The sequence below is a fragment of the Cupressus sempervirens genome, chromosome 7 (genome assembly GCF_028749045.1).
Source record: "Cupressus sempervirens isolate cs-2001-9-10 chromosome 7, ASM2874904v1, whole genome shotgun sequence".
Lineage (NCBI taxonomy): Eukaryota > Viridiplantae > Streptophyta > Pinopsida > Cupressales > Cupressaceae > Cupressus > Cupressus sempervirens.
Window position 1 is genome coordinate 604,217,016 of NC_143124.1, and position 26,510 is coordinate 604,243,525.

At 32.2% G+C, this 26,510-nt stretch overlaps 1 pseudogene; it reads right to left on the reverse strand.

Annotated features, from left to right (window-relative positions):
• Window positions 1-288: 288 nt before the first annotated feature.
• On the reverse strand, window positions 289-24,883 carry LOC149548173 (pentatricopeptide repeat-containing protein At3g49710-like; annotated as a pseudogene).
• Between the last annotated feature and the right edge of the window lie 1,627 nt (window positions 24,884-26,510).

Here is a 26,510-nt window from a genome sequence, read left to right on the forward strand (position 1 = left end):
AAAAAATCACTAATTGAAATGTATGGCTTGGAACATGTCTTCAAAATGTTAAATCATTGATTTGTTGAGTTATTTGATGTAGACTCTTCTTGTGATCTTCACCATAGTCAAATATATTGAGTAGTGATATACAAACAATCATTCATAACCTCAATTGGTCAATTCTTTAGTTGATGTTAACAATACTATGTACCTCAATATAGACCATTTTTAAGTGATGAAAGTGGTTAATATCCTTGTGTGATAATGAAGATCTTTAATAATTTGAGGGGTTGTGAAAGTGAGTTTTCACCCAAAACCAAGAGCTGACTTTTCACAATGGCAAGAAAGGGCATTTTCTTTTTGTTCTCACTCTATGTCATGAATCAAAGAAAAGTTTGCATCCAGAACATACCCTGCCTTCTTTAGCTTTGATGCTAAGATTTCCAAAGCTACATAGATCTCTTTTATTTGTGGGTGTGATTTGTCTACTGAAACAAAAGCATACACTTTCTTATTTATCTCAATCCAGCTACATTTGAGATTATTTTTTTACTCCCTTATCTTTCATCATTCTTCTTACTCTAGTTACATCATTCTATCTATCAATGGTAGCATACATATTTTCTAGTATCACATATGATGCAGCATTTTCTAGCTCCAACTTTAAAAGGTGATCTTCTGCACAAGTCCCCAGCTCTACATTTTTGTGGCTTCTACAGATGTCGAGCAATGCTACCCATCCCATTGCACTAGGATCAAATGGCATGTTTCTAATTAAATTTTTTGCATCTTTGAAATGTCTAGCATGACCAAGAAGGTCAATCATGCAGTTCTAGTGGTCCAAAGTCAAACTGATGCAATGATGTTGGCTCATGGATTTAAAATAGTGCTTTCCTTCATCCACTAGCCTTGTGTGACTACAGGCAGCAAGAACAACAATAAATGTCACATGAGTCGGCTTGATACCTTCATCTAGCATTTGTTCAAAGACTTTGAGAGATTTCTTACCACAACCAATCATGGCATTGCAAGAGATCACGTCTCGTTTAGGCATTTTGTTAAATAGGTAGCATGCAACCTCTATGCATCCACATTTGGAATACATTGTAGTAAGAGCATTTCCAATAGAAACATACAAACCAAATTTAGTTCTCATGAGAAGGGCATGAATCTGCTCGCCCAATTTTAATGCTGCAAGACCACCACATGCATTGAGTAAATAGACAAAGCTACATTCATCTAGTTTTATTCTCTCTCACCGCATTTGAGTAAACAACTTCAATGCATCTTCATAGTAGTCATTTTGTGAATATCTTGAGACCATTGAATTCCATACCACTATATCTCTCTCATGCAATCTTTTGAACACTTTCTAAGCATAAACTATATTGCCACATTTGGCATACATATCAACAAGGGCATATCCCACAACCAAATTTCTTCTATAATCACTTACGATTATGTGGGCATGAAACTAAATTCCCTTGTGTAGATCTTCAAGATTTGCAAAGGCAATAAGTACACTAGCCATGGTGAAGTGGTCCAGTTAGACACATTGTTAGATGACATTCATACTTCCTTACCCATTCCTCTAGAGTTGTACTATGAACTCGAAGTCCCATGCAATGTTAAGAGGCACACTATAATGTAGTCCATGGGTGTTGGTATTCTTGTTGTTTTAGACTACATATTTCCAATATTTTTATGGTGGAATGATATTAGTTCCTCTACAGAAGAATTAAATTTTCCTTGCTTTATATCAGGCTGTGAAAAAAAAATTATTTGTCGTAACCTGCAACTCTACCCACATATTAGCAAACCTGCTACTGAATACATGAGTTCTCATGATCACTGATTACAAGCCATTCACATGCCCAATCCTTCATTGGTTTAATAACTATCTCAAAAATATGTATTTTGGACTCAAACATTAACCTCTCTTTAAGAGGTTAATGGTTAATGATTTGGTTTGAAATACGTGTTTTGACCTGTGAACCTTAACCTTTTGATAAAGAGGTTAATGGTTAAGCTTTCAAGGTGAAATGCATATTTTGGCAATTAAAATTAACATTTTAAGAGGTTAATGGTTAATGATGTAATTAAAAATACATATTTTTGGTTCTTCCAGTAACCTGTGATAACATTGGACTCTGAAGCTAGATTTTGAAAATTCAAAGTGCTGGGTGGAGCTGGGAACACGCTGGAGATGTTGAAGGGCATAATTTATTAAAAGCTCTAAGAGTAAGTGACCATTTTAATGCTTAAAATGGAGGCATATCTTGGGAATATCCATAGCACTGATAAGCTAGGAATTAAGGGAATTTGATAACTGGGCAACAACTGGCTCTAACTAGGGACAAGGACTGACAAGGATGATGCTTAAACCCAAAAAAATTAGAATAGTGCCTTATCCATTGGGTTGTAGAGTCACCTAAGGAACCACTTTGCAAAAGGAGGAAGAAACACCAAAAATAAGAGAACTAAAAGGAAGACCAAGCACAACAAAAAAATAGAACAAAAACTCCTATCTAGACTATATACAAGGCAGGTTTCCCTATCTCCAGTGAGTTCAGGTATAATCATGCAAACCCATTCACTGGTTGGGGAAAATAAATACCATGGTGTGCCAACATGTGGCAACTTTCAAGTTTCTATACACTCAAGTATAAGTTCACTCTTTGAATTCCAATTCTAAGATTCCTAGTACACTTCACATCACTTGATAAAGGGGTGTATCCAAATAACCATGTTTCATCAAAAATCTCTAACTTTGGAATCAACTCTCTTCATGTTGCATGCCATTCATGACTTCATTTTGAAAGAGTTGAAGTATAAGGCTCTCAAGTTTCTAAATGCATTTATGATCTTTTTCTCTACTTGACAAGCTCTCTACTTGAAATTGTAGTGATTGGTCATGATGAATTCCTAAACTTATTTCTGACAACAAACACTCTTTCTTTTCCATAGGAATGATTTTGTTTGTACTCTCTATGAAATTATTCTGATATGAATGTACATCCTTGTCACATGGGATCTTCCCATGATAAATATGTTCCTCTTCTTCCATTAGATCACTCAAAGAAGAAACAATCATCTTTTCCATTTTGGTGTGCACATCCTCTAATGAGTCTATTTGATCAAGAGAATTGATCATCAATTGGTATTGATGTATGGGAAACTCTTTTAAAAGATCATCCTCATCTATGCCTTCATCTTCACATTTTCAATCATTAGATCACAACACATTTCTTCAAGGCCAAGTACTTCTCTAGTGTAATACATCATCACAATTTTTTCTTCATTGTAGTCTCCACTTGTGAACTTGAATGCTTCAAACTCAAGTTTCATACATGACAAAGAGTGAGGAGGGTGATCCCACAATAATGGGTTCCACTTTTTGACCAATTTTGACACTGAAATCAATATTTTTGAAACAAACCTCACATTTGAGTGACTATATCTCTAAAACTATCAATAATTTCAAGATGAAATAAACTAGTGATTTTTAGTACTATGTTCCTACTTTGCAACCATTAATCTAAAAAAAATTACTTATGTCAATTTTTTCTTCTCCTCTGAAAACTGGTACATAATAAAATTCAATATTCTTGAAGAGTGACAGCCTGTTTGACACACAACTTTTTTTCTAGAAAAGATAATGAGGTAATTCTTTCAGCATTGGATTTTTAACATCAATATCCAGAGGATGCATTTGGTTTTATTTGATTTGGTTGAAAATTGTATAGTTTATGAAGTTTTGAAGTGACACCAATCGTAATTCAGACATACGTTTGTTTTGACACAGATAACTTGAAGTCAATTTATCATAAATCTATTTTTTTTAATAGAAAGATAAATCAATAAGCTATTTCCTAGATTTTTTTTAAAAAAAAATTGACCTAATTTACTAATTTTTCCGAAGTGTCGAAGTCAATTGATGTTCAATCGGTAATGAACCTATGATGAGTTAAACTCATATTTGAAAGTCTTAATAATTAAAATATGTATTACAATTATAGTCATTGGAAAGCTTGCTCTGAGTAGCACATTTTGGCATTTTTTATTTTATAGTAGGATTTATTTGCAATTATGGGTGTTGAAAGAGCAAAAAAAAAAAAATTAAGAAAAAAAGGGCCCAAAAAAATGTAATTTTGCATGTTCGCAGTGAACGTATTACGTGTGTTCACTACAAACATATGTTCACTGCAAACATGTGGTCCAAAAATTTTTTACTTTCAAAAATTGAACTTGATATTTTTGTGAAAATATATTCACTTCTTTGCTTTCGCACGAACATGAAAAAAGCAAAAATACTAATGTCGGCTTCAAACAGGTCAGCTTAAAAATAGTGAAGCTATACTGCAAATTCATACAGTGACATTTTTATATATTTATTGCGTGAAATTTATGTTGAAGCAAGGAGTAAATTTTTTTTTTAATGATTTTATAATGAGAAAGAAGAAAGGAAGGCAAAACAAATATGCAAGGAAGAGATCTGATGAAGCATAACAAAGAAATCTTTAGAAGACTATGGCACATTATCATCAAATTAAACAAGGTATGTAATTATATATATTAGTTTTTTTTATGATTTTGAATTTAATTATGTTTCAATCTTATTTTTTATCTAATTTTATTTATTTATAAATTTGTTGCAGCCAATCAACAAGGTGAAGGAAATGTTGAAGAAGGATCGACAAAAGTAGAAGTGGATATGGGAGAGAGGTCAGGAACACTCTCTATGAAATCTCAAACAATGAATGTTGAAGAAGGTTCAAGATCGCTTCCTAGAGAGGTTCAAATAATAGAAGTTGGAGAAGGGTTAGAATCTTTCCCTACATAATCTCAAACAATGAATGTTGGAGAAGGCTCAAGATCACTCCCTATAGAAATTCCATTAACAAAAGTCAAAGAAGGGTTGAGATCAGGTGCAGGAACTGGTATGGATGAACTCCTAAATATTGCCCAATCTATAAAGAATGTTATTTCTCCAAAAAAATTAAATTAGTTACTTAAAATGGATGTGGATAAATTGAGAAGACTTGAAGCTACTGTTCAACCATTAAGTTTGTCTAAGAAAAGGTCAATGAATAAGAAGATAAGAGAAATTATGACTCAATTTGATAATAGTGAAACACTTGAACAAGTTCAGTTACTTTCACTTTTCTTACACAAAAGAAGTTGCAAGAGGCTTTTAAATTGTTAGATGTAAACACAAAATCAAAGAAGAGAAGATTTTCTAGCATGCAAACTGATCTAATTGAAAATGTTAAACAAGGTTTGAGAAACAAAGGAAAATACTCTCAAACTAAAGATAAGTCTATGGCAAGAAAAGTGATGTCGATGTCTGTTGTAAATAAGAATATGACCCAAAATAGACAAATATCTTCAATTTCATCTAAAATGGGTTTTAGTAGGAAAACAATGAGAAAATATGTTAAGAGAAGATTAACTGTGGATGAAAGTACTATAGAGGGCAATTGGGCAATCATGTGTAGAGCACCTTGTTCTGATAGGATTGAAGAGTCATTAAAAAATTTAGTCATATCATTTTGGATTGATAACACTCGTCCTTCATCAAATAGTAGAGATGTTATCAGGCATAGGATTGCATCTGGTCAATATGAACATCATACAAAACATTGGTTGGACACAACACAGCATGAGTTATACGTGTCATTTTCTAGTGAACATCCTAATGTAAAAGTTGGGCAAACATTGTTTGAAAATTTGAAGTCATACTTTGTGAGTTCAAACAAAGTGTTTGAAACATGTTGTCGTCATCATATTGAGTTTGATCTCCACTATTAGGTATTTTGAAAGTTTGTAGAAGACGCATATGGTTTTCATGTTGCTTCTCCTAGTAGGAGAAGTGAGTTTATATCATCCATTCTATGTGACAAAATAGATGATCCAGGTAGTCAAAAAAATTGCACCAAAGGATTATGTGAAACATGTGGTGAATTGGCTCTATTTACTTTGAAAATTGAAAATATTGATGCAATAAAAAAATTGAATTGCAAAAGTTATAAGTATGTCAAGAATGAAACAAAGTTGAGAAAAAAGACAAAAAGGTTGGAATATGTTGAAGAGGAGTTACCTATTCTAACATTTATGGATAGATTTAAGAATTTGATTCAACCTTATATTCATCACACATTTTTTGCAAAGTGGCAAGCACAATAGTTTCAAACTTTGAGAGATAATTTCCCACTTGGAACGATTGTATCAGTTGTTGATTTTGCAGAGAACTATTCCTTTGTTCATCAGAAAGAAATTCAATTAGATTATTACTTTTCTAAGTAGGTCACTACTATGGTACATGTTTGTTATAGACATGCATAGTTAGATTTGGATGGTGTTCAAAGTACAGTTCAAGCACGAGTAGTTAAAAAGGAATATCATTTCTATATAAGTGATGATAAAGAACATGACATTCGCTATATCGAACATTGCTTCAATATATTCTTTTCTTATTTGAAAGAAAGAAACATAAATGTTGATAAACATTATGTTTGGTCTGATGGATGTGCCACATAGTTCAAATCATCTAGACCATTTTATGCATTACGTAGATATCGTCACAATGAGAATAAAAGACACATATGGAATTTCTTCGAGAGTGGTCATGGAAAAGGTGAACATGATGGTGTTGGAGCTTGCATCAAATGAGTTGACAGGTACCATATAGAGTCTTTTGGGAGATAACAGGTATAGATGTGTACATCCATTTAATTTTTATGCAATTAAGTTATGAAATTTTATTGTTAAGTTTTATTTTTCAATTCATTGAAGTTTAAATTTAATTTGTCCATATTTTCAATTTAATGAACTTTCAGGTGTTAATAGAAAAAACATGCATGGTTGCAAGAGGATAGAAAAGATATGTTCCTTACATTCAATCATGAGTATAGATAATTTCAATTGGACTTTGAAGACAAGAGAATATTCATGTTTTTGTGACAGTTGCATTGATGAAGATTATGAAGAATGCACCAATCAAGAATGTGGATATATAGGTGCATGGATTTCGGTACCACTTGATGTTACTAATACATTTGATAAAGATGATGAAAATTTTGATGATATTCCATTGATTTTTGATGATTATAATCATATCTCTAGATTGGTAAAAGTGGGTAAGTATCATAAAAATTAATCTGAACAAGTGTTATTTAATTATCAATTTGAACTGTCTTATATATGTACTATACACATACACATGTCTACTTGTTATGTAAGAGATGTTTTTGCAGTGATTGCCAAGCCTAGAAATCATGAAGGTGTCAATTATTATTTATTGTGATGTACTGCAGAAAGGACAAAGTTATATGACCCTGAAGAAAGTGATGGAATGTTGTTCCCCATAGGTAACTTTATATATATATATATATATATATATATATATATATATATTTTAAATACTTAAATTTGTGGTGTAGGTTCTGTTGTCATAGAGGGAACATATTTCAAGCAAGATAAAATAGTCCAACATGGAATACACTTTGTTGATTATCAACCTAACAACAAGGTTTTACAATACAGCTACCTAGTTGTTGCTACCGAGCTTTATCTACATCCAATCAAAGTTAAGCATGCATGTCTCAAGTGGAGACTAGACAGTGAAGATCATGAGAAGATATTATATGTTATAAGTGTACATCATTGAATTGACATTTGAGATTTATTTTATAATAATCTGAATATCAACTTCTTTTCAAACTATTGAATTTCATCTTGAATTAAATGTTTTTTTAATTGTATGATCATAAGTTCTTAATTATCATTAGTTTATTACAAAACTATATAATTTAATAATTAATTAATTTCATAAGTTAACTTTTTTCTCAAACTACTGAATTTCATAAGTGAATTAAATGTGCTTTTAAAATTGTAAGATTAATAAGTTCATCTAGTTAGATCATTTTTTTATTAAAAAACTATATATTTTAATGTTAGTTTATTACATCTATGGTCATACTCTTAGTTTAAATTAGTTTAAATTAATATGTTTTTAAATATTATTAAGATAATATATTGGCTTACCTAATTAGCATATTTTTATCCACATAAAACTAATATTTATCTTTAGCGGGTTAGTAATTGATAATTTAAGAAATATGTATCTTTCAAACTTCCTACTAATATATTTAATAAATTTGTATCTTTATTCCTATTAATTGATTTACCGAATTTGCGTATCTTTAGTCCTACTAATTGTTTATTTCATATAATGATTACAAATAAATATAATGTTTTAAATTTATTTAATCTAAATCGTTTGGGTTAATTTAGTAGTTTTAAGCTCCTATATTAATTCAAATCAATCACCCTATAAATTATTATTATTATTGAAAATTTTTAATTAGGTTCATAGAGATCAATTTGGAACTTCTTTGATTATTTAACTATTGAAGTAGGCATTTAGACAAGTTAATTTGATTATTTTATAATGATGACAATAAAATCTAAAATTTAAAAGCTATAATCTAAAAATTATACATGGTCTACTATAATACAAAAAAAAAAAAATACATGTACACGTCTCAAGAACATGAACATTATATATCTATAATACAAAAGAAAAACACATACACATATGTACACGTCTCAAGAATAAACATCTACAACTGAAATGCATACATATGCAAACTATAAATCTCAAATAAATATGTATGTATGTAGCAAAATGTAAAAAGTCATATATACATGTGACCATCTAACTACTGAAGTGCTAAATAATCAAATAAATAGTGAAACATATGTATACATGTGTCATGTCAAGGTACTAAAATACACATATATGTGTATGTAAATTGTCTCCAATATATAAATGCATCAAAAATATATATACAAAGATCTACTACTACTAGAGGGATCCCTCAAGACACATACGAATAGAACGACACTCTGATCGAGTCTCTTGTACATCCTCTTGCCGAAGCGCATCAACTGAGCCCTGCAAATGTATATATATGTACATTAGAGTTCTAGATCTAAACATATATATATATATATATATATATATATATATATATATAGTTTGAAACATAAATTTAACTTTAAACAAACTATTTAAAACTTGTACCTGAGCACTACTGGATGCCTCAATAGAATCATCTCTCTCACATACATGATGCCCTGAACCGACACTAGATGTAACCATGTGCTCAGTGACCTGTGCCTGCATGATTTATTATAGTTAAATATTAAATTAAATATCTATCTATATTGAATTTTTAAATAAATTCATATTTTTTAATTTCATGTATATTTAAATTTAAAAATTATATATATATATATATATATATATATATATATATATATATATACCTGGGTCTTCGGAGGTGGAGAATGATTAGCAGAATCCATCGTATCATCTATCAATGCACCTCCTGAAACTCTGACACCTACTAAACCACCCTCAACACCATGTCCAACTGCTAGCAATGATGAGTGAAGTGGACTGTGTAATTGGCTGGGTAATGGTGTAGAAGCATGGTTGTCAAGTCAAAATAACATCTCCATGTACAATGAAATACCCATGCTCGAACTAGTATCAATCTCAAATAGGCCTCACAGTCTACTCACCAAATCATCAAGACCCTCAGCTATGATCCTAACATCTCCAACTCGTATGCTCAAGTCATTTGTAGAGTTTCGTAAGCCTAGTGTTGAATGTTGTGAGCTACGCACAGGTGTATCGTCTATCACTAGTGTGGCAACCTATGTCTGTGGAACTATGAGGTTTTGATGCTGTCTAACAGTATCCATCACTAAGTGAACTAGCATCCCACGTGTATTAGAAATGTAACTAATAATCTACAACATATCCTCCAAAAAATATAGTGCCAAATCCATATGTGTCTGATGTCTTGAAAGAGCACGAACATCACTTGGTAGTGGTAACCCAATAGCTCTATATGCATCATCAAAGGAGGTTCCTAAAGTGCTACTAGATGCCTCTGAAGATGGTTGACCAAGTGGACGAGGACGTTGACTATGAATATAATGACCAATAGAATTAGATGTGATAGTAGTGGTCGTAGATGCAATGTGTCCAATAGTATCAATTGCTCCCCTCTGTGAAGAAATGACAACTCTATATACAATAGGCACATGTGTTGGAGTCACGGGAGGCAATCTCTATCCAACAAAATGTTTGACATCTGGAGGTGGCAAATGATGTGTATTGCAATACTCGTCATGATCTACGATCTGACCATGCCCCTGTCTGCAATAATTTGGAATGTCCAAGTAGTTGACATTGAGCCCCACTCAGAATTCAACATACAATTTTTGTGCAAAATAAAGAGGTATCTGGTCATTATTAGGATAACAACCATGTGCAGCTAAAAACTAAGGATAGATCATGCTAGCAATAACAAGATCTCTGCATCATGTGACTCGGTAGCCTCCCACCCTACCCTGTGCTCCCTCATATCCTGGAAAGAAATCTCTTTTGATGAAATCTTTGGGGGCCACCCTCTTGACGTCATCAAAAGATGCATCTCCTAAAATCTTATCCCTAAGCTCCCTAGATATGGAAGCTAATATGTTAGGAGTAAATGAATGGTGAGCTCTAAATCTAGTTGTCAGATCCTATAAACTCCTACATATAGTAGCACATATGTCTCTATAAAGACCATCATTAGAGGAAAATATAGACTACTATAGTCTAGCAACCTCCTACTTTGAAAATGAAAATAAAGCATCGATATTAATGCATGGAGGTGGTGCAGCAAGAGCTAGAGGTGTAGCCTGATCTAGAATAGGAGCCGCACTAGGAGCCACACTAGGACCTATACCACCTGGAGCCACACCAGGAGCTAGAACATGAGCTACATGATGAGCCCTACCTTAAGGTACACCACGAGCCCCACCACAAGCTACAGCACAAGCCCCACCACGAGCAATATGATGAACTACACCAGGAGCTAGAATAGGAACTAGATCAGGTGCTGCAATAGGAACTGCATCAGGTGCCACAGTAGGTGACGTAGTAGGAGTCGCACCAGGAGCCATAGCAAGCTGATCCTCTGAAGCCATATCTATAGAAATGTATCAAGAGCTAAGTCTACTGTACCCACAATTTTTAATTTTTTATTAAAAATTATACATGTAATTGAACATACATCACACATGTCTAGATAATCTATAACATGTACATATCTAATAAAATTTAAATATATGATTGAATGCATATACATGTACATGAGAGTTAGAGTTAGAGTTAGAGTTATTTAGGGATAATCAAAACTTGCTAATATGCAATTAAAAGTTTGAACAATTCAAAATATTGCTTGATTTCATGTGATAATCTAAGTAAATTCATTTTGTTGAGACATCATATAGTTTATTAGTCAATCTCATTGACCCATGTTTCAAGAGTAGTGATTCACATGAATCCATTTCTCACGAGAATGTCTTCTAAGTTTATCAATATTATGACATATTTTGAAAAGATTTTCTATATTTCATTTAACAATAATTTATTCAAAATAAACTTTCAAACATGAAAATGTGCTAAGTTAGCTATATATATTTACTTATTATTAATTAAAAATTAGCTAAGTCTACTGTACACTTAAAATACATTATTATATATTATGACATTGTGTTATTTCTTTAAGGAAAATATAGAAAATCTACCTAATTTAACACATTTTTAATTAATAATAAGTAAATATAATAAGTAAATAATAAGTAAACTTAGATTTTCTATATTTCATTTAACAATATTTTATTCAAAATAAACTTTCAAACATATAATAAGAAATTGATAATATATTTCCTTATTATTAATTAAAAATGTGTTAAATTAGCTAGATTTTCTATATTTTCCTTAAATAGAAATAACACAATGTCATAATATATAATAATGTATTTTAATGTGTGTTTTTTTCAAATAAGCGAAAATAGTATCATTTGATTAAAGATGTTGTATTATAATTTAGTTTTATGAAATAAAAAATGCATGTGCACTCAATTTTTTATCATACTAATTTTAACCATATCTCCAATTTTTCATAGATGTTGAAGTTTAGGTTATCTCGAGGAAAAAAAAGTCAACTTTTGACACCTTTTTTAATCCCTTATTTTCAAGCTTTTATCCAAACTAGTTTTTAAATCATTTACAAGAATCTCAATCTTTTATCATGAGATATGTTGTCGAAGGTCTACTATGATGGCTAAATAATTTTTTATTAATGTTTCTACTAAGGTTCAAACAACCTCTGGGCTTCTATGATTTTGGTCCTTATGCCCTAAGAAATTCAATGTGCTTGCATATTTAAAACTTCAAGTTGACATTGTTATAGTTCATATCTATGACTTAGTACTCAAATGCTTGTTGGGCTAGTATACCCATGGGAATTGTACCCCTAACAAGATATTGAGCTAGTGGATTAGGACTATTCATGTTAATATGATATCTTCACCTAAGATGGGATCCCTCATTTGCAACCTTAGCTAAATTGGGCTAGACTAAAAATTCTATAATGACCAATGACAAAGAAGAGAAATAAATTGAATGTTATCCTAAAAACTAAAAATTTTTTATCACATTTTTTCCCTTGTTCTTCATTGATTTGGAGAGATAAATGGATTCACTCTAACCCTTGAGCAATAAGAGAACATTTGGTAGTAGACCAATTTGTAAATGCCCCAAGATAAATACACTTTGAAATATCCATTACTATGTGGGAGAGGATGATGTAGTTGAACCTTAGAAAATTGAATAATAAGCCACGAGATTAGAACCTAACCTCCATGATTGCTTCTTGTGCTTCAAATCTAAGCAACTAGAGATTAGCTCTCTCATTTGGTATCAAAGCATGTTTGTTGAATCTAGTTGAGGATTGAAGAAACTTACAATAAGGAATTATGAATTATGGTCTTTGGTGAATGATCAGGTATATCAAATACAACTCATGTGCATACTCCATTTTGACTATTATCTTTCTAGGGGCAACATAACACTAGTTACTTTATAATTAGATCATTCAGAGCCATGGGTACGATGGCACTGATGACTATGATGACTAAGTTCTAGGTAGATACAAAAGAATTAAAATGGATAGATAATGTTGTGAACCTTGCATGAACTTCTTGTATAATATCTTCCTTCTCTTTGTTAACATATTTAATAGAACTAGATCTAGGTACCTCTCTTTGTTTTCAAGCTAAGTCAGTGTGGACATGTATATATAATTGGTCTTAGGAAAGTGTAAATATGTAGGAGTTTTAAATTAGGGTTAGTGTTAGAAATTACGGTTAGTGTTAGAAAGTAGGGTTACAATTTTCAAGTTAGGGTTAGAAATTATGGTTAGATTTTGAGTTAGGGTTAAAGGGTTACATGGTTAGAGTTATCTTTTAGCCTAGTTAAAGTTAGTTTTAGGGGTTATGTCTAGACATTGTTTATGTTTTCTTATTATCAAGTTAATGTTTTTGAAATTAAAAGTGACCAAAAGCAAGGGGGTCGGCCCTTAACAGTCAAAAGGCTGGTAACCAACACATTAACAACTAGTAACAAAAACAGACAAAAAGAACACGAGAACCAGCAGTTAGAGACAAGAGCCTAAAACCAAAGAGCTAGAACTAGAAAGGAACCCAAGCAACTAACCAAAGTCCAATGAGGCACCCAGGCCTAACCAAATCTTAATTACAGTTGATAACCAACAAAACTATAACTGTCATAACAGTATATAAAGTCTTTGGATCCATGGACCCCATAACTAAATAGAAATAAAAAAAGACTTAGATTTCTTTTTTTCCTTTTCCTCTTGCATGAAGAAGAATTTGGGCCCAGTTGTTAGCAAGGAACTTAAAGAGTAATTTATTGTCCTCCATGTCTAAGCTAGCTTCCTCCTTCTCCTGTGCCAATAATTGGATTGTAGTCGCAGCAGCATGAGTAACTTTAAGTCCAAACTTGTACTCAAATGCTTGTTGGGTTAGTATACCCATGGGAATTGTACCCCTAACAAGATATTGAGCTAGTGGATTAGGACTATTCATGTTAATATGATATCTTCACCTGAGATGGGATCCCTCATTTGAAACCTTAGCTAAATTGGGCTAGACTAAAACTTCCATAATGACCAATGACAAAGAAGAGAAATAAATTGAATGTTATCCTAAAAAATAAAAATTTAATATCACATATTTTCCCTTGTTCTTCATTGATTTGGAGAGATAAATGGATTCACTCTAACCCTTGAGCAATAAGAGAACATTTGACAGTAGACCAAGTTGTAAATGCCCCAAGATAAATACACTTTGAAATATCCATTACAATGTGGGAGAGGATGATGTAGTTGAACCTTAGAAAATTGAATAATAAGCCAGGAGATTAGAACCTAACCTCCATGATTGCTTCTTGTGCTTCAAATCTAAGCAACTAGAGATTAGCTCTCTCATGTGGTATCAAAGCATGTTTATTGAATATAGTTGAGGATTGAAGAAACTTACAATAAGGAATTATGAATTATCATCTTTGGTGAATGATCAGGTATATCAAATACAACTCATGTGCATACTCCATTTTGACTATTATTTTTCTAGGGGCAACATAACACTGGTAACTTTACAATTAGATCATTCAGAGCCATGGGTATGATGACACTGATGACTAAGTTCTACGTAGATACAAAAGAATTAAAATGGATAGATAATGTTGTGAACTTTGCATGAACTTCTTGTATAATATCTTCCTTCTCTTTGTTAACATATTTAATAGAACTAGATCTAGGTACCTCTCTTTGTTTTCAAGCTAAGTTAGTGTGGACATGTATATATAATTGGTCTTAGGAAAGTGTAAATATGTAGGAGTTTGAAATTAGGGCTAGCGTGAGAAATTAGGTTAGTGTTAGAAAGTAAAGTTACAATTTTCAAGTTAGGGTTAGAAATTAGGGTTAGAGTTTGAGTTAGGGTTAAAGGTTTACATGGTTAGAGTTATCTTTTAGCCTGATTAGAGTTAGTTATAGGGTTATGTATAGACATTGTTTATGTTTTCTTATTATCAAGTTAATTTTTTTGAAATTAAAAGCAACCAAAAGCAAGGGGGTCAGCCCTTAACAGTCAAAAGGCTGGTAACCAGCACATTACCAACCAATAACAAAAATAAACAAAAAGAACAGGAGAACCAGCAGTCAGAGACAATAACCTAAAACTAGAGAGCTAGAACCAGAAAGGAACCCAAGCAACTAACCAAAGTCCAATGAGGCACCCAGGCCTAACCAAATCTTAATTATAGCTGATAACTAGAAAAACTATAACCATCATAACAATATATAAATTCTTTGGATCCATGGACCCCATAATTAAACAGAAATAAAAAAAGACTTAGATTTCTTTTTTTCCTTTTCCTCTTGCATGAAGAAGAATTTGGGCCTAGTCATCAGCAAGGAACTTAAAGAGTAATTTATTGTCCTCCATGTCCAAGCCAACTTCCTCCTTCTCCTATGCTAGCAATTGGAGGGTAGTTGCAGTAGCATGACTAACTTTAAGTCCAAACTTAGAGAAGGTGAAAAACCCCTCCTCCAAAGCTTTGACTCTTTCCTCCAAGTTTTTGTAATGTTCCTCCACCATCACCATCTCCTCTTTATGCTCCTTGACCTTCTTAGTAGCAATCTCCTTCATTTTCTCTCCCTTTGGTTTATCCTGCAGCACCTGTGGGTTAGAAGAAATCTTCAAATTTTTCTTAACAGGGGAAGAAATGGTAATAGGGGAATTATCCTTTTTGCTCGTCTCATCACAAAAAGTAATGGGTTTAAGTGAGAAGCTAGCTGAAACATGGGTTGTCTCAGTACTCCTTTCTTTGCCATCCAACACTTAAGTTTGAGTGTCATCCATCAAAATGTTCCCATAATTGAAACTTTTTTCCCCCTCATCATTACCATCATCCTTTTTAGAGTTGGAAATGCTTTCCTCCTCCCTTCTGTCACTGTTATTGTCAAAGCTATCTTCTTCAACTTCCTCAACAGGGTATCTGATTGACTTCTACTTACCCCTAGCCTGGGATTGAGCTAGCCTACCAGAACTTCTTCTTGCTTTTCCCCCAATATCTTCACCAAAATCCTCTCCAACAACCTCTACCACCTTATCAACTTTTAATTTCTTGTTTCCATTTTGTTCTATGGCTATGTCAAGTTTTTTCTTTTTCTTAGTATCCTTACTAGGAGATGGCCTAGGAGTATGGATTTTCATCTCCGTATTGGAGCTCGGGGGGGAAATCCTACTATGACGGGGGTTTTCCACAACAACCTCTCTGGGGGGACATAGAGCTAAGTGGAACTGACACAGATAGAAAATTAACCCCTAATGAATAATGGTGAAGTTTAGGACTTTACTTTTTTTCCCTTAATATCCTTAATCATATCCTCGAGTGAATGTAGAAGAAAAATGGAATGGAAATGAAATCCCTATTTCTAAAATGATTCAACAAGGGAAAATGATAGTAATAGCACACTCCAAACCTACCTTCCAGGGTGAGATACTTCATTAGGACCAGACACACATCATCCCAGGGCTCAGGTAGCTTATCCCTTTTAAACCCTCCTTTGTAGCGAATCAGCTCCTCATTCTCCGCAAAAAAGTTTTTCATGCTATTCTCATCCGAGACTTTGGTGACTTTCTTCCACTTTTTTCCCTTCATTGTGAGTCCTGCTGCCATGGCAATAACCTCCTCCATGACTTCAAAAGTAATGTCGTTGATTGTGACCTTCCTATCATCCCAATTATTCACAAATTGTAATGCACAATTTTCATCGTGCCCAGCCATGGACATCATATATGGCAAAAAACCCCCTTCCTTCAGGAGATACCAGGTCGCCATCCTTTCCTTGAAGTTCTCAAGTCTCGTTGGTTCCAACCGATTCAGATCACCTCCCATATTAATTTCACCATTATCCTACCTCTCTTCCTCAGAAATACGCATCAGAACTTTATCGCTTTCCAATTCTTTGTGGCTGCTCTCTTGCTTTAATCTTTTGGGGGAATAGGGATCAAAATTATTGACCTGTGTATGATGAGCACCAGAATCCCATAACATCTTATTATGAGATTCATGGGTATTAAAAAACCTAATTTTCTCTCCCCGTCGATTTCTGACATCCCAATCCATAATATCTATCGTACTTCCATTTGGGAAGCGATTCGAAGCTTGCCCCGAGTTGCCATAATTGCAAAAAGACAATTTCCTTATTTCGTAATTACTCTAGTTGTCATTTGTACGACCACGTCTGTCTCTTATTTCCAAAATGCTAAAGTTAAATTTAGTGACAAAGTTCTCCATCTCGCCAAAATTGGCCTTACTTTTAAATTTAGTGATCATCATTTTGAATTATGTTGCCTTTTTCCTTGAATATCAACATTCTTAGATTTTTGTTGATATCAACTAAATTTTCCTAGTACGTGATTGCCCTAACGTTAAACCCCATGGCAGTTGCAACGTCTACCACTTGATTACCCTCCCGGTAGATATGCTACAGGTGGACCATTCTCATTTCCTCCAATATATTTTTAATATCTAGGATGATATTTCTAATTTTCCATCCCAATTTTGCCTCCCGCTTTACCCAATCGATCACCAGTTTGGAATCCCCTTCTATAGTTAACTCTAAAATGTTTCTTTCCCTAGAGAGTTGTAGACCCCATAATAATGTCATAGCTCCTACCACATTATTGCTACCAATCCCCACTTGGCTTGCATAAACCAATAGAGCATCACCATTTCTATCTCTCAACACACCACCAGCCGCTCCCTATCCTACTTTCGCAGCTCCATCAAAATTTAGTTTATACTGTGTAATGGTGGGTGGTCTCCATATTGTCTATTGTCTCCTCCTCCTAGCAGAGCTATCAAAAAGGAAGAATTCCTCTTAACAACCCCAATTCTCAACCACAATGCCTTCAAGTCTTCTGGGTTCCTCCTTTGGCATCTTGTATTTAGCTACTATTATATTTTCCTTCAACAGTTTGTTCATCACTCCAAAAACCACTTCAACCATCCTATTTTCTCCCCTGAATATCCTGTTATTCCTTTCTTTCCATATGTGCCAACATAAATATGGTGGGATAAACTTCCATAAGAGGATTAGTCTTGGATGATGGAATGGGCAATCCCAATTATCCACAAACTGTCCCAAGTTATCTTTCATGACCCAAACCACCCCCAATCTTTCCCAAACCTTAGTCTAGATGTCAACCACAAACTGACATTCAATGAAAAGGTGGTAAATACTTTCTTCCTTTTGTTCACAAAGGCAGCAACGATTTGTTATGTAGAATCCCTTTTTTTTCAAATTATCGATTGTTAGGATTTCTCCATGTTGAACTGTCCACCAAAAGAAATTAATCTTAGGTATAAGGTTACTGATCCATACCTTACTCTACGTAGTTGGGCATAGTTCCTTATTGAACATTAGGGTATAGGCAGATTTGACAGTGAAGTTTCCAGTTGGAGTAATGTTTTTATGTATTTATACATATATAATCTTTACATGTTCTTATATGATGTACATGCTTTATGTTTTCATATAATCAAGTTATGTTCTTATAATTAACTTGTATTAATTAAATGTTGTAACATGTATTCTTTAGGTCATACGTTCTTTATATGTTCTTATGTATGTATGTATGTTATATCCTTACCTATGCAAATTAATCTACATTCTTATATATGTATAATTTAAGATCTCCCCTTAAGATATGTCATTGAATATAGTTAATTATATACTTAGATTAAGGCATTAAAAATAATAACATATACATAAACATGAATATTAAAAACATACATGTGTCTACATTTAACATGAACATATTTACATGTACATTTGTGAAATAAAATATACATTAATCTACATTCTTCTTTATAATTTAGGATCTCCCCTTAAGACATGTCATTAAATATAGTTAATTACACTTAGTTATAAGATATTAAGATCAATAACATATGTACATATAAAAATGTGAATATTGAAAACATGTACATGTCTATTTTTAACCATGAACAAATATACATACATCTATGTTTAAAATTTAAAAAAATATTTTAATCTACATTCTTATGTATAATTTAGGATCTGGACCCTTAAGACATGTCATTTAATTACACTTAGATTAAGACATTAAGATGAATTTGACATATACATAAACATGAATATTGAAAACATACATGTCTACATTTAACATGAACATATATACATATATCTATGAAATAAAATATGTATATTTTAATTTGCATTCTTATGTATAATTTAGGATCTCCCCTTAAGATGTATGTCATTAAATATAGTTAATTACATACTTTAGATTAAGACATAAAGATGAATAACATATACACAAACATGATTATTGAAAACATGAATAAGGCATTAAGATGAATAACGTATATAGAAACATGAATAAGACATATACGTAAGCATAAAAGATTAAGATGTATTAAAAAATCAATAACATGTACATTAACATTAATAAACGTATATGAATATTGAAAATATTTTTCTAAATTTTATTTTCTACACTGTTGTTTTTTTAATATTTTTAAATATTTTTCTAATGTTTTCTAATTTTCAAGACTAATGTTTTTAAAAATGTTTTCTAATGTTTTTTCTAATATTTTTCTAATATTTTCTAATGTTTAAATCCTAATTTTTTTTCTCGTAATTTTCTAATATTAAATTCTAATTTTTTTTAAAATATATTTTTTAATGTTTTTCTAATATTTAAATGTAATGTTTTCTCTAATGTTTTTCTAATATTTTTCTAATGTTTTTCTAAATTTTTTTTCTAATGTTATATTATTATAAATTTTCTAATTTTTAAAAATATTTTTCTAATGTTTTTTCTAATGGTTTTCTAATATTTTTTCTAATGGTTTTCTAATATTTTTTCTAATGTTTTTCTAAAAAAAATTTCTAAAATTTATATTATTATAAATTTTCTAATGTTTTTCTAATATTTTTTCAAAATTTATTTTCTAAGTTTTATATTATTATAAATTTTCTAATTTTTTTAAAATTTTTTTTCTAAAATTTATATTATTATAAAATTTCTAATGTTTTTTCTAAATTTGTTTTCTAAATTTTATATTATTATAAATTTTCTACTGTTTTTCTAATATTTTTTCTAATGTTTTCTATAAAAAAAGATTAATGTTTTTTTATAATATTTTTCTAATGTTCTCTAAATTTGTTTTCTAATGTTTTTTATATAATATTTTTCTAATGTTTTTTAAATTAATATAATTAAGTTTAACATAAATAAACAATAAAAATATTAAATTAACATTAAAATATGCTTCAAAAACATTAAAAAATGCTTTAAAAACATTAAAAACGTAAAAAATATTAAAATAATAATATATAGACATACCTGAAGATGAGAATCTGAAGGAAAATGATGGGGTGACACTGATGAAAAGCACATGTTCGCTCCAACCTTTGCTTGAATAGTGAATGCCATAAAAAATGAACAAAACAAGTAAAAATGGCATTTTAAAATGCTGGAAGTCGATGTTTCATATGTTCGCAGTGAACATATTTATTACCAATGTTTGCTGCGAACATATGTAATCATTGTTAAATATGTTCACAACAAACATATTAAGTATGTTTGCTGCAAACGTGTGGTAAACTCAATTTCACATTTTGCAATTGTTTTCCATTTTTGTTCGTCTGACTAAAGTGGAACCCATTATTATGGGTTCACCCAGGAACTGATATTTCATCTTCCTTTACTTGAAACTTGTCTTTAATTTCCATGTCTATTGTACTTGTCATTAAATATTCATCGATGTTTACACAAGCTTGGTTCATTAATTTTTCTCGATGGCCATCTTCACAAAATAGGAAAGCTTCATATTCTGCTTCCATGTAATCTTGAAAAGGACTTCTTGACAACTCATCATTTTTGTCTTGAAGATGATCCTCTACTCTTGTGATGATCGTACCACTTTTTGAAAACTCCACAACATCCTCCAAAGTAAACACTTCTATCTCAGGAGTTAATAGAAATCTCTACAAGATTTCACTTGAGTTTGTTTCTTCATTAGTGGTAATGTTTTCAAATTGTGCCATAACATATGAAGTATTGATGTTATCAATAGATCCTTCACCTTGAATGATCATGGAAGGATGAACAGGAAGATCTTCTCCACATAGCAAGTCATCATCTAAAGCATTGAGGCATCATGTAGGAATAAAATTAGTATGAAATTCACCTTGATCCGCATTTCCCTCACCTTTAATCATATGTCGTGTAGTTTCTTAAGAAACATTTGATATTTATTTTTCTTTCTCATTAGGATTGAGATGATTGAATTCATTTTTATAGGTATTAAAATCTTCACAGTGATGCCCTGATACATTAATAGACTCTTCTTCTTTTATAGACTTCATTTCTAGACCCTCTCCATGATTAGACATAGAAACCTTTTTTTTTTCATGAATGTAGATCTAGATGACTCCTTTCTAACATCTGGATCGGGAGATGTTCTATTACCAAGGAAATAATTCTTGCATGGGTCATCTTTCTGAAGTTCTCACAGTGTTTGAAGTAAAGAAAGATGTACTTTGTCAAGATCCAGGCATGCATTTCCATAAAATCCTTTTAAAAATTCAACCTGATTAGGATCAATGGAAGCATGATTTTGATGAGCAATAGATGCAAGAATTGGTGCACCTTTTTTACCACCATTATCCATCTTCGATTCACATGAATCACTTTTTTGATCAAGTTCTTCCTTATTCTTGCATGTGCAACTTCTTCTTGAAAATGATTTTGGCTTGTGAGAGGAAAACTAATTATCTTTACCATCTTCATCTATCTTTTGCAAAGTTCGAAGCAAGGATGGATAGATATTTTCTAGGTCTAGTTTTTGTCCACCATAGAAACTCTTCAAGAAGCTAGGCTGCTTAGGATCAATAAAAATCTGATTTTGTTTAGACAGAGGTGCATGAGAGATACTTTTATTATTCTTCATTGCTAATTTAGATAAAAAGAATTTTTTGAAAAGACCTTCTTTATCATTATATGTTGAACCTTTTTCAAATAAAGCCTCATGATAATGAGAAAGAAAACCATAATATTTTCCATCATCATCTTTGATCCTTTGAAAATTTTGTAGCAAGCAAGGATGAACCATTCTAGGATCTAGCCTCCTGCTACCATAGAAATTCTTCAAGAATTCAACTTGTAGAGGCTCATCGGGAATCTATTTCTTTGGTTATAAAAAACATTCCTCATCACTATCATTATCACTCTCACTGTCAACTTTCCCTTTGTACCAAACCATGTTTTGAATTTGAACCTTGTATAGAGTCACCAACCTTCATTCAAGGGAAGATATCTTCATCAGTCGACTTATTGATTGTTATATACTTGACCTTGGATGTGACCAAGACTTTGCATGTTCCTTCTTGGAATAGCAATTATTCTTTCAATTACCACAATGTTTTGACCAATAGGAGCTCTTCACAAGATTTCCCTGAATTCTTCTTCTTCTTCAAGAACTTGATTTACTTGATGATATTGTCATGCACTTCATCTAAACCACCAGGCTAGACTATTCAAGTCTAAAATAATATCCTCCAAAGTTCTTTGAAGCTAAGGTTTGGTTGGAGAACTAGAAAAATGTTCTCATGTGGCAATACCATGTTGTGTCATTACAAGCGACCGATTAACCTTCTTGTTTTGGTCCCCAGTAGAGTCACCAAAAATCTATTGGTAGATAGATTTACCACTGTAAAAATGGCCCAATAGAGTGTATGTGGCAAACCATTCACAATAGTTGGATAGGCCCTTGATATGTGGCCTTCCTCTATGTTTAGAGGGGCAGCCCCCTCGTATGATGTAATTTTAAGGATTTTCAAATAAAGAGTTTAAACTTTAAAGATTAATAGAAATTTGTTGATGATGAATGCACCATGCAACTTCATAGCTTTCTGGAGTTAACATAAAATGATAATAAAGACAATCAAGAACTATGCTTGAAAATGATCATTGCCACCATGTTGATTCATGATTTTTAAAATTCACACAATACTGTGAAAACATTCACTATAGAGAGAATCAATAGTTCTATGCTACAAAAATCTAGATTTTAGAACAAGAAATCAAATGCATATCTCATTTTATTTTCTTGAACCAAGAACATAATAGAGATTTTCAATTTCAAAGACAAAATCAGTACATGCTTTCCAAAATTTGTCTCCTGATCAAAATTTTAGCATAGTGTTCCCTTATTCTAAAGTCCAAAAAGCTCTCCTTTATAAAGCCAAAATGATCCCTTATATAGACACAGAGATTAATAACTACCTCTTCATGGTTAATAACTAACTCCTAAATATGTGATTTGGGTGAGGTTAATTAACCTCTACAATATTAACCTTAAATGAAAAAGATCACTAATTGAAATATATGGCTTGGAACATGTCTTCAAAAGGTTAAATCATTGATTTTTTGAATTATTTGATGTAGACTCTTCTCGTGATCTTTGCCATAGTCAAATGTATTGAGTAGTGATATACAAACAATCATTCATAACCTCAATTGGTTGATTCTTTAGTTGATGTCAAAAATAATATGTACCTCAATATAGACCATTTTAAAGTGATGAAAGTGGTTAGTATCCTTGTGTGGTAATGAAGATCTTTAATAATTTGAGGGGTTGCAAAAGGTGAGTTTTCACCCAAAACCAAGAGCAGACTTTTCACAATGGCAAGAAAGGGCATTTTCATTTTGTTCTCACTTTGCGTCATGAAGTAGAGAAAAGTTTGTATCCAGAACATACCCTGCCTCCTTCAACTTTGATGCTAATATTTCTAAAGCTACGTAGATCTCTTTTATTTGTGGGTGTGATCTATCTACTGAAACAAAAGCATGCACTTTCTTATTTATCTCAATCCAGCTACATTCTAGATTCTTTTTTTACTCTAGTTAAGTCATTCAATCTATTAGTGGTAGCATACATATTTTCTACTATCACATATGATGCAGCATTTTTTGGCTCCAACTTTAAAAGGTGATCTTCTACACGACTCCCCAGCTCTACATTTTTGTGGCTTCTACAAGCGTCAAGCAATGTTGTCCATCCAACTGCACCAGAATCAAATGTCATATTTCTAATTAAGTTTTCCACATCTTCAAAATTTACAGCATGACCAAGAAGGTCAATCATGCAATTTTAGTGGTCCAAAGTCAGACTGATGCAATGGTGTTGGCTCATGAATTCAAAATAGTGTTTTCCTTTATCCACTAGCCCTATGAGATTACAGGCGACAAGAAGAGCAATAAATGTCACATGAGTCAGCTTGATACCTTCATCTAGCATTTGTTCAAAGACTTTGAGAGCTTTCTTACCACAACCATGGTGAGCGTGGCCTGCAATCATGGCATTGCAAGAGATCATGTCTCGTTTAGGCATTGTTTTAAATAGGTAGCATGCAACCTTTATGCATCCACATTTGGAATATATTGTAATAAAAGCATAGTCAATAGAAACATACAAACCAAATTTAGTTCTCATGAGAAGGGCATGAATCTGCTCACCCAATTCTAATGCTACAAGACCACCACATGCACTGAGTAAACAGACAAAGATGCATTCATTTAGTTTTATTCTCTCTCAACACATTTGAGTAAACAACTTCAATGCATCTTCATAGTAGTCATTCTGTGAATATCCTAAGACCATTGAATTCTGTACCATTTTATCTCTCTCATGCAATCTTTCAAACACTTTTTGAGCACAAACTATACTACCACATTTGGCATACATATCAACAAGGGCACATCCCACAACCACATTTCTTCCATAATCATTTATGATTATGTAGGCATGAAACTGAATCCCCTTGTGCAAATCTTCAAGATTTTCAAAGGTAGTAAGTACACTAGCCATGGTGAAGTGGTCTAGTTAGACACATCGTTAAATGACATTCATACTTCCTTACCCATTCCTCTATAGTTTTACTGTGAACTCAGAGTCCCACGCAATGTCAAGAGGCACTCTGTCATATAGTCCATGGGCATTGGTATTCTTGTTGTTTCAGACTACCTATTTCCAATCTTTTTATGGTGGAATGATATTAGTTCCTCTTCAAAAGAAGTAAATTTGTCGTGCTTTATATTAGGCTGCAAAAAAAAAATTATCCGCCATAACCTGCAACTCTTCCCACATCTTAGCAAACCTACTACTAAATACAAGAGTTCTCATGATCACTGATTATGAGCCATTCACATTCCCAATCCTTCACTAGGTTAATAACTATCTCAGATATATGTATTTTGGACTCAAACATTAACCTCTCATTAAGAGGTTAATGGTTAATGATTTAGTTCAAAATACGTGTTTTGACCCATGAACCTTAACATTTTGATAAAGAGGTTAATGGTTAAGCTTTCAAGGTGAAATACGTATTTTGGCTATTAACATTAAACTTTTGAAGGGTTAATGGTTAATGATGCAATTGAAAATATGTATTTTTGGTTCTTCATTAACCTACAATAACTTTGGACTCTAAAGCTGGATTTTGAAAATTCAAAGTGTTGGGCAGAGCTGAGAATGGACTAGAGATGTTGAAGGGCATAGTTTCTTAAAAGCACTGAGAGTAAGTGACCATTTTAATGCTTAAAATGGAGGCATATTTTTAGAATAAACATAGCACTGATAAGCTAGGAATTAAGGTAATTTGATAATTAGGCAACAAAAAGTAAGTTCATTACCTTGAATTGTAATGATGGAAATAGTGTAAGATTTGGTAATGATGCACTATGTTTAATAAAAGGAAAAGATTCTATGAAGCTCATAGATAAGATTCTATGTGACAATGCTTACTATGTTGAAGGACTTAACTATAATCTCTTGAGTGTCACAACTAAATAATTTGGGATGTAAGGTTGAATTTGAAAATAAGGCTGCTAAGATATATGACACAAATGGAAGACCAATTAGAAAGGGTGATCAAACTAAGAGTAATCTATTCTATCTTGATATAGAGGATGCTACATGTCTAGTTGTAAAATCTGATGATGTATGGCTATGGCATAAGAGGTTATGTCATGTTAATTTTGATAACTTGGTTAGTATCAATAACATGAGAAAAGTTAGAGGTTTTCCTTAGATAAAGAAGCCTGATAATATAGTGTGCAAACAATGTCAGTTAAGAAAAATGACAAAGTCAAGTTTTAAGAGTAAAACTCATACCTCTAAAAGTGTACTAGAGATTGTTCATACTGACTTGTGTGGACCAATTAAAGTGAAAATCTATAGAGGAGATAAGTACATTATGTTGTTTGTTGATGATTATTCTAGAATGATGACAGTTATGTTTCTAAAATAGAAATCTGATGTTTTCCAAATGTTTAAGTGGTACTTAGCAAGAGTTGAGAAGAAAATAGGAAAAATTCTGAAGTGTTTAAGATCTAATAAAGGAGGAGAATTCACATCAAGTGAGTTTGAGATGTTCTGTAAGGACAAAGAAATTAAAATACAAACATCTGCCCCTAGAACCCCTCCATAAAATGGA